General features: G+C 39.8%; 1 long non-coding RNA gene across 1 annotated transcript; it reads right to left on the bottom strand.

Moving 5' to 3' along the window:
- Window positions 1-2,078: 2,078 nt before the first annotated feature.
- LOC130846679 (uncharacterized) lies at window positions 2,079-7,443 on the bottom strand. The gene is made up of 4 exons (XR_009051606.1): window positions 7,287-7,443; window positions 5,583-5,690; window positions 4,433-4,549; window positions 2,079-2,263 (listed from the first exon to the last, which is right to left on the bottom strand). It is a non-coding gene; the product is annotated as an uncharacterized LOC130846679 (long non-coding RNA).
- Between the last annotated feature and the right edge of the window lie 1,035 nt (window positions 7,444-8,478).

The following is an 8,478-nucleotide window of genomic DNA, read 5'->3' as shown; positions in this document are numbered from 1 at the left end:
TTTCTTCTTTTTGGGCAGAGGGTGGTGATGATTTGTTGATAAAATATCAAGTCTCTACCATCTAATTTTTGTATCATGGAATACTACATCTCTCTCCAGCTTTTTATTTCCAGGACAAACTAATACTTCTTTTTTTTCAAAGGCCAAGTCTTTTAGTGTGTCATTGTAACTGGTTGTAATTTCCATTTCTGTGTGTTCAGGATTGATGTAAAGGAGTAAAATCTATCCCGTGCCCTTCATTGCTTCTTTCCCAAAGGTGAAATTTAATGCAACGTTATAGCAACATTTCTGCAAGTAATGTCCCACATGCTGATTTCCCTTTACACGTTGGCACCAATTGACCGAACCGTAGCTAACAGATGTCCCCTTTGCTGACTGTTGAACATTTCCATATGCAGCAGCAGGAAAGAGGGGAATTACTGTAGTCAGGCTCTAGTCCAGCTCCAGTCTTGTCCTTCATGGCTGCACGGCCTCGTGCCTCCATCATTGTAAAATGTGGAGAAATTAATACTGCTTTGGGATTGTAGAGAGGAAGAAATGAGATGACAGATATATATATATATTTAATTGAAATTAGTGGATTTACAATGTTGTGTTAATGTCAAGTGTACAGCAAAGTGATTCACATATATATATATATATATATATATATATATATACTCTTTTTTCAGATTCTTTTTCCTTATAGGTTATTACAAAATATTGAGTATAATTCCCTGTGCTACACAGTAGATCCTTGCTGTTTATCTACTTTGTATATAGTAGTGTATATGTAACAGGGATGAATATTTTGTATCTATTACAAGTTAATCACTAAAGGGTTATTGTCTATAAGCTTAAATGATACATAATGGCCCGGGCTCTGGGAACCCTGCCTCCCAGGTAATGAGCATTAAGCTAAAATACCTTTGTTTAGATCTCAGGAAACATCCTGAGCAGGCCCACCTGTGAATGACTGCAGGTGGAAGAAATGAACACATCCCCTCCGGAGGCTGATAGGAACCAGGAAGTCTGACGTTACTTCCCCCACTTTGAGTATAAAAGGAGCCTGAATTCTAACTCAGGCAAAATGGCTCTTTGGTAGCTGAGCCCATCATCTTCTCAGTTTGCTGGCTTTCTGAATAAAGTCATAATCCCTTGCCCCAACAACTTCTCTCTTGATTATTGGCCTGTTGTGCAGCGAGTGGTATGAGTTTAGACTTGGTAACATGTATATGTTAATCCGAAACTCCCAATTTATCCCTCCCCTGAGATGACAGCTATATATGTTAGCTCCTCCCTCGTCCTCTTCCTTCTCTCCTTCTTGCTTATTCTCTGTGAAATGAGAATTTCTTCACCTTTTGTCTTTTTCCTTCTCTCTTCCTCCTTTGTTCCCCCTTCTCCATCTCCTCTTCCTCCTTCCTTCTTCCTGTTACCAAGGGAAACACTACAGAAACTGCAAGAAATACAGCACATTCTTCCCTCTCCCTGATGACAAGGCATACCCTTCAGATTTTACTGGGCTGCCTTTCCGGATTTCTGGCCTCAGGCTAGTGATTTAGCAGCTGGTGACCTGTTGGTTGGTGCGCTGGGATCTAGATACACAGGCCACTGTTACCAGCATCCCAATCCTTATTCTCCAGTTTAATACAATTTTCTGATTTCCCACCGCCTAGCCTAAGTGCATCCCAGTGAACCTGTGGGTTTCCTTTCATTGAGGAATTGTGCAAAACCCCCTTCCACTAGCTGGGAGAACTTGGTTCACTACTTTTCAGTGAGTTGGGTCCTCCTCACTCTCCTGTTAACACATCTTCTTTACACCTCTGCCTCCAATTCTGTTTTGTACTTCACTCAACATCAAAGTAATTCCTTCTGTGAATTTCAGAAATGAAAACAGATCCTTTGTTCAAAACTTCCTTCATTCTCTTCCTCAGGCTCCCACCCCAGCCCTGCTTTGTACTTTGTATTGAATAGTGGCTGTACCTTCTGGAACAGTCCTGAGCTGTCTTATGCCAATGCAATGCAGAGAGTGCATTTTCTCATAATCTGGAGTTGCTGGCAGAGCAAAAAGAAACGAAAAACAAAAGCTGCATTTCAGGAACTTCATTTAGTGAAATACACTTCCTTTTGGTAGTTTTCCAGTGGATTTCCTCAGCCGTCAATGATATTTTGAAAGTAAATGGCTGTGGTGGGGCGGGGGAGGGGGGCTGGTGCTGTTAGTGAAGGGAATCGATGGACTCAATCAGGTGCCAGTTTCAAATGATGTCGTCATTCATTCATGAAACTGCAGGAAAGAGAAATTCACTGGTGAATGTAACTTACAACCCTAACTACACTGTTCCCTCTCTCTCATATACAGGAAAACAAAGAAAAAAAAACTGACGATAAAGGGATTGCTGTAGATTACAAGCACCTCACAAAGTATATTAAAGCAAACCTAATCTCTTAACGAACGCTCAGAATGGACCTATATTAAAATGTTTTGTTTTTTGTAATACTTAAAATCTTGAGATTATCTATATGTTTCCCTACTTGATATTGAGGGATCTTTAAGTTAATTCAACTATTAAGATTACAGGTGGATACACAGGCATTAAAAAGGCATTTTGCATTTCTCCATAAAGAGTTTCATCAAAGAATTTCATCAATTATCTTTTTTTTTTTTCCTCATTGGCAGATTAGCAAACTGTGGTATAAAAGATAAATGATATGTCTTAAACATCCAAGTCAGCATGAACATAATGCCCAGAGTGATTGATTTTAACTTCTACTCCCAGGGTCTTTGAGCACCAAATTACATTACTTTCTGTTCAACAGGTGTTTTTGAGCCCCCAGAATGTGCCCCAATTGTGCTGCACTCTGTAGAAGAATCCAGAGAAGTAAAAAACAGTCCCTTCCCATGAAGAGCTTCGCACATTCAGGAAGATAAGACATCCATGAAATCCCTTGAAAACAACTCCAGACATGTCTGTGAAAAATAAGATGACATACGTACCATGCACTTTCAGAACGCTGACGAAATCCATGGGCACATTGAAAAAAGTCAAGATGGTACAAAAGAGTACAGTGAAAAGTAATTCTCCCTCCTACTCCTCACCCAACTTGCCTTTTCCAAAGGCAATCTCTGTCTTGAGTTCCTTGGGAAGCCTTCCAGTGACAGTATAAGCATGTTCAAGCATGTATACGTTTAGGTATCATCATATACATCTATTTATCTACGCAAATTCTATGTGCTTTTAAAAAGAAGACTAATCTAGAACGACTAGCCCGTGTTTAGCAGTCTCAGGAAATGATCGCCTAGTAGGCACCTGAATATTTCAGTGGCTAGATAAATGAACAATTCCTGTTTGTTTGGACATTTTGATCTCTTGCTATTTTAAATTATGCTGTGTGAAACATTTTTGTTTTGATGCAACCCTTCTCTAGGTAGATATTCCCAGAAGAGGCATCACTTAAAGTTTGAGGTACTGGCAAATTGTTTTCCAGTAGGCTACTGACTCCCATCAGCACCACCATGGGTCGTTTCATTTTCCCCATATTTGCTAATTTGATAGATGGAAGTGTGATCTCATTTTGCTTCTGTTTGCATTTCTTTGAATTAGTGGGGTTGGGCATTTTTTTTCCAAATGTTTGCCAGCCATTTACATAACCTGTTGTTGAGAATTATCTGGTAGAAGATTCCTTTGCACATTCATCTATTGGGGTTTTTCTTACTGAATGTTAAGACCTCGTTAAATACTAAGATGATTAATCCTGTTCCATGTTATTAATAAATAGGTCCCCTCATGTAGTGTTTGTCTTTTGAGCTTTGATATAGTTAGCTTATTTTTGGCCCAGAAGAGGCACATTTTTATTTGTTCAGTTCTCTCCACTGAGTCATCCATAATTCATTTCATTGCCTTTGAGGCTAGAATAACCTCCTTATTGCATCTTTTCAAGAATTGTGTAGAGGTGGAAGGCAACGTCCATCTGAGGCTTATAGCCTGTCAACAGGGGAATTTTCTAAGCATTTATTTGTAGAGGTAAGTGTAGAATTCATTCCATCTTTGGATCTCAGATAGGTGGACTTAAGAAAACATCTCAGACATCCTTCTTTTAAGGACTTTGCCTTATTGGTGCAACTTCCAAGTGGGAAGCAGATCATTTGGAGTTGTCAAATGCCATTATCTTTCTCCTCTCTTTCCCTAACTACCCAGAGTGGAAAATTACTAAAGATTTGGTTTCTAGCCTCTCAATTAGTTCATCTCAAATCCTTCTTTCAAACTCATCCTGTTCTCTTGGCTACAACTAAGAATGAATGATTATATCAGTCAATGTTCTTGAGAAATAGAACCAATAGGATACATACACACAAACACTCTCTCTCTCTCTCTCTCTCTCTCTCTCACACACATTAAAGCAGTACCCACAGTGAAGTACAGAGAGAGAGATTTATTTTAAGAAATTGGCTCACATGATTGTGGGTGTTGGCAAGTCTGAAGTCCAAAGGGCAGGCTGGAAACTCAGGCAGGATTTCCACGTTACAATCTTGAGGCAGAATTCCTTCTTTTCTGAGAAACCTCAGATTTTGCTTTTAAGAGATTCAACTGATTTGATGATGCATTATTAAGGGTATCCTTCTTTACCTAAAGTCAACTGATTGTAAATGTTAATCACATCTACAAAATACCTTCACAGTGACATGTTTGACTGAACAACTGGGTACCATAACCCAGCCAAGTTGACATATGAAATTAACCTTCACACCAATCTTCCCACTGGATTGACTTTCTTTCTTTATGTCACATACCTAGTCTTCTTTTCCTTTAAAGGTCTCTCTCATCCCATGCTTTCATGACCCTGAAAGCTTGTCTGTGAGTATGCAGTCCACTAGCTTTTACTAAATACATTGTAAGAATTTGATAGTACTCACTTGTGAGCACAATCATTGCCAGAATGTTTCTATGGTTGGTATTCCCATGTGTTATAAGTTGTATCCCCCTCAAATTCATATGCTGAAATCCTAACCCCCAGTACCTCAGAATGTGACCTTATTTTGAAATAGCGTCATTGCAGATGTATTTCATTAAGATGAGGTCATACTGAAGTCAGGTGGGCCACTAATCCAATATGACTGGCATCCTTAAAAAAGGGGGAATGGATTTCCCAGGTGGCACAGTGGTGAAGAATCTGCCTGCCAATGCAGGGGACACGGGTTCGAGCCCTGCCCTGGGAGGATTCCACATGCCTCAGAGCAACTAAGCCCGTGCCCCACAACTGTTGAGCCTGTGCTCTAGAGCCCGTGAGCCACAACTACTGAGCCCATGTGCCGCAACTATTGAAGCCCACGCGCCTAGGGCCTGTGCTCCACAACAAGAGAAGCCACTACAATGAGGAGCCTGTGCACCACAATGGAGAGTAGCCCCTGCTCGCAGCAACTGGAGAAAGCCCGTGTGAAGCAACGAAGACCCAACGCAGCCAATACATAAATAAAATAAATTAATTAATTAAAAAAGGGGGAGGGGGAACCTGGACACAGACATTGCACACAGGGAGAACACCATGTGAAGATGATAGCAGAGAGCGGGGTGATGCTTCCACAAGCTAAGAAACACAAAGCTCACCAACAATCACCATAAGCTAGTGGAGAGCTTAGAACAGAGTCTTCCTCTCAGTCCTTAGAAGAGACCAACCCTGCTGACATCTTGATCTCAAGCTTCTAACCACCAGAACTGTAAGAGAATAAATTTCCATTGTTAAGCCACCCAGTTTGTAGTACTTTGCTACAGCAGCTTTGGGAAAGGAATACAATGTGAAAGCATATGTTACTCCTTTTTTGGTTTTTAATGAAGACAAAGGTCTAGGCAATTGGTTCAATTTCTCATTTTAAGTGAGAACATTTTGGGACTTCCCTGGTGGTCCAGTGGTTAAGACTCCACACTCTCAATGCAGAGGGCCCGGGTTTGATCCCTGGTCGGGGAACTAGATCCCGCATGTCACAACTAAGACTTGGTGCAGTCAAGTAAGTAAATAAATAAATAAATATATGTTTTTTAAAGTGAGAGCATTTTTTGCTTAGCAAATTGAAACAGAAGTTCTTATAATTCAACAAAGATAATGTATAAAAACTCAGACACTAAGTATATGCTTATCCTGTAAAGAAGCCAACAGGTTTCTCAACAAGATAATTTGAAGGCATACCTTCTTTTTTATGTGAAGGTGTTCAGAATGCCCGCAGAAACTTTGAGAATCGCTGACTTAGAATCACAATCTCAGATTGTTCAGAAGTTTCAGAGACCTATTAAGGAACCAACATTCAAGTTTCTCTAGAATCCATTCTCAAACTAAGCCACACTTTTTGCCCTTTACCTTCATGAGCATTTGCTCAGTAAGAGCTATTTTGAAAGTTACACTGCAATCTCATCTGAATGAGTGGGAGAGGTTCATTTTAATGGTTTTTTAAAAATTTGCCGGAATTTGTTTTAACAGATTGAAAGAATAATTTCCATTTGTTTAGCAGCAGCAGCATTGCTCAGGAAGACCTTTGGATACACAGACATTTAAAAAAATTTGTCACTCCACAGAATAATACTACAGACGAAAGGGAAGAGTTTCTTGGTGGAATCTAATAAGAGAAAGTTCAAAGTATCAAAGTAAAGATGACAGTCCTATTTGGGAGCTTATTTTGCTTTTGAAACAGCAAATGGTCAATCATAAGTAGTAAGTCACAGGTGTAAAAATGCTTAAATCAAAGGTAATTTGAACCATTCAAGGCTACCTTGGAAATTCTAGCCTACCCTGTGGTCCTTGAAAACCCAAGAAAGGAATTCTTTTGACTGGTTTGAACACTGTGTAGGTACCAGAAACAGGAAGTCACTTCACTTTGCTCATTTACTTTTTCATTAAAGTGAAGTCACATTCCTGACTATCTTACAGAAGGACAACAAGGAAAAATATTCGTAGAGCATTTCAAGCTAATGCATACCTTTTAAAATGATTATCGAATTAAAGTACATGCTGCTTTTAGTGCATTTTTCATAAAAATAAATTCCATTACGAATATTTTCTTCATGCAGTAAGTGCATTTCAAGGTCAAGGTAATCTTAAGTTGTCGTCAATAAAGATGATTGCTAACATTGAAATACTTAGAGAATTTTAAACATTCACTAAATGTATTTATATTTCATGCCTGAAAAGGAATGACCATCAAATAACATGTTTGGGGCTTCAGAAGCATCCAAAGTTCTCCAGAAAATTATGAATCGGAAAAAATACAAGGAAATTATGGTAACAGACAACATAATCAGAGGACGGACAGGTTTTCTCACCTCTCATCCTAGTACTGTACCCCTAACAGGAGTCCACCTCCGATGCGACTAAAACAGTGATGTTTTAAGATTTCCCTGCATTGAGAGTCCCCAAGACCATTCCCGACTTCAATAATTTAAGAGGATTCACAGGTGTCAGCATACGGTTGTACTCACGGCTACGATTTATTGCAGCAAAAGGGTACAAAACAAAATCAGCAAAGGGAAAGGCTCTCGACTTGGCTCAGGCCCAGCATCACAAATAGCTCCTCTGTCATAGATGGACATCACTCCTACCCTGGTTTTGATTTGTTCTGTTTTGATTTCACCGTCTTGTATTGACTTGGCTCCATCTCTCTCAAGGCTCACTTGCAGAAACATCACCCTCTGTTCCACCTTCCACCTCTCAGTTTTTCTTCCTTCCCTCCCATAATAATAATGGCCAAGTCTCATAGCACTGAAGACACACCAGGCTGTTCTAAGGGCTTTGTGTGTTGACTCAGGTAATAATGGTGGTACTACTACCTCCATTTTAAACAAGAAAAAACGGAGGTATAGGAGGTAAAGCAGCTTCTCAAGGTCTTAAAACTAGTAAGTTGCACAACTTCAATTCAAAGCCCTGCAGTCTGGCTCCAGACCCACGCTTTCCACTCTGTCAGACTGCCTCTCAGACTAACTCACTCTGAGCTGCACACAGGCACGTCCCACGGCCCAACCCTGAGCTGATAACAGACCTTCCAGACATAGTGAAAAACAGGAACGCTAAGAGAGTCAAAGCCGGTCCTCTGCTAACTAAAACTCTCCACTTACAAGCATTTCCCAAACTCTAGAATGGCCATAACTGATGTTCTCAGTAATGTCCACATGAACCACAGAATCCTGCAGTGCTTCACGAACTCTTTTTAAAAAAAGAAAAAAAAAAAGAAAAGACATGCACCATAGCACAACAATGTGAATGTGCTTAATGTCCTTGAACTGTTTATATATATATGTATATTTTGCAAATGATATTAATAAATTCCTCATAGCCAATGGATCTCCCTAGAATGCCTTTGTGGATTTTTGCTCTGGGTTCTTGTATCCAGAGTGTAGCCAATCTGTTATTTTAGTTGATGAACAAGTGCATGAACTGTATATTTTAAAGTGATTACGGGAATTCCCTGGCATACAGTGGTTAGAATTCAGCACATTCAATACCTGATCAGGGAACTCA

The sequence above is a fragment of the Hippopotamus amphibius genome, chromosome 2, assembly GCF_030028045.1.
Source record: "Hippopotamus amphibius kiboko isolate mHipAmp2 chromosome 2, mHipAmp2.hap2, whole genome shotgun sequence".
NCBI lineage: Eukaryota > Metazoa > Chordata > Mammalia > Artiodactyla > Hippopotamidae > Hippopotamus > Hippopotamus amphibius.
The sequence above is the reverse complement of the archived record's forward strand: the minus strand, read 5'-3'. Positions and strand labels throughout refer to the sequence as shown.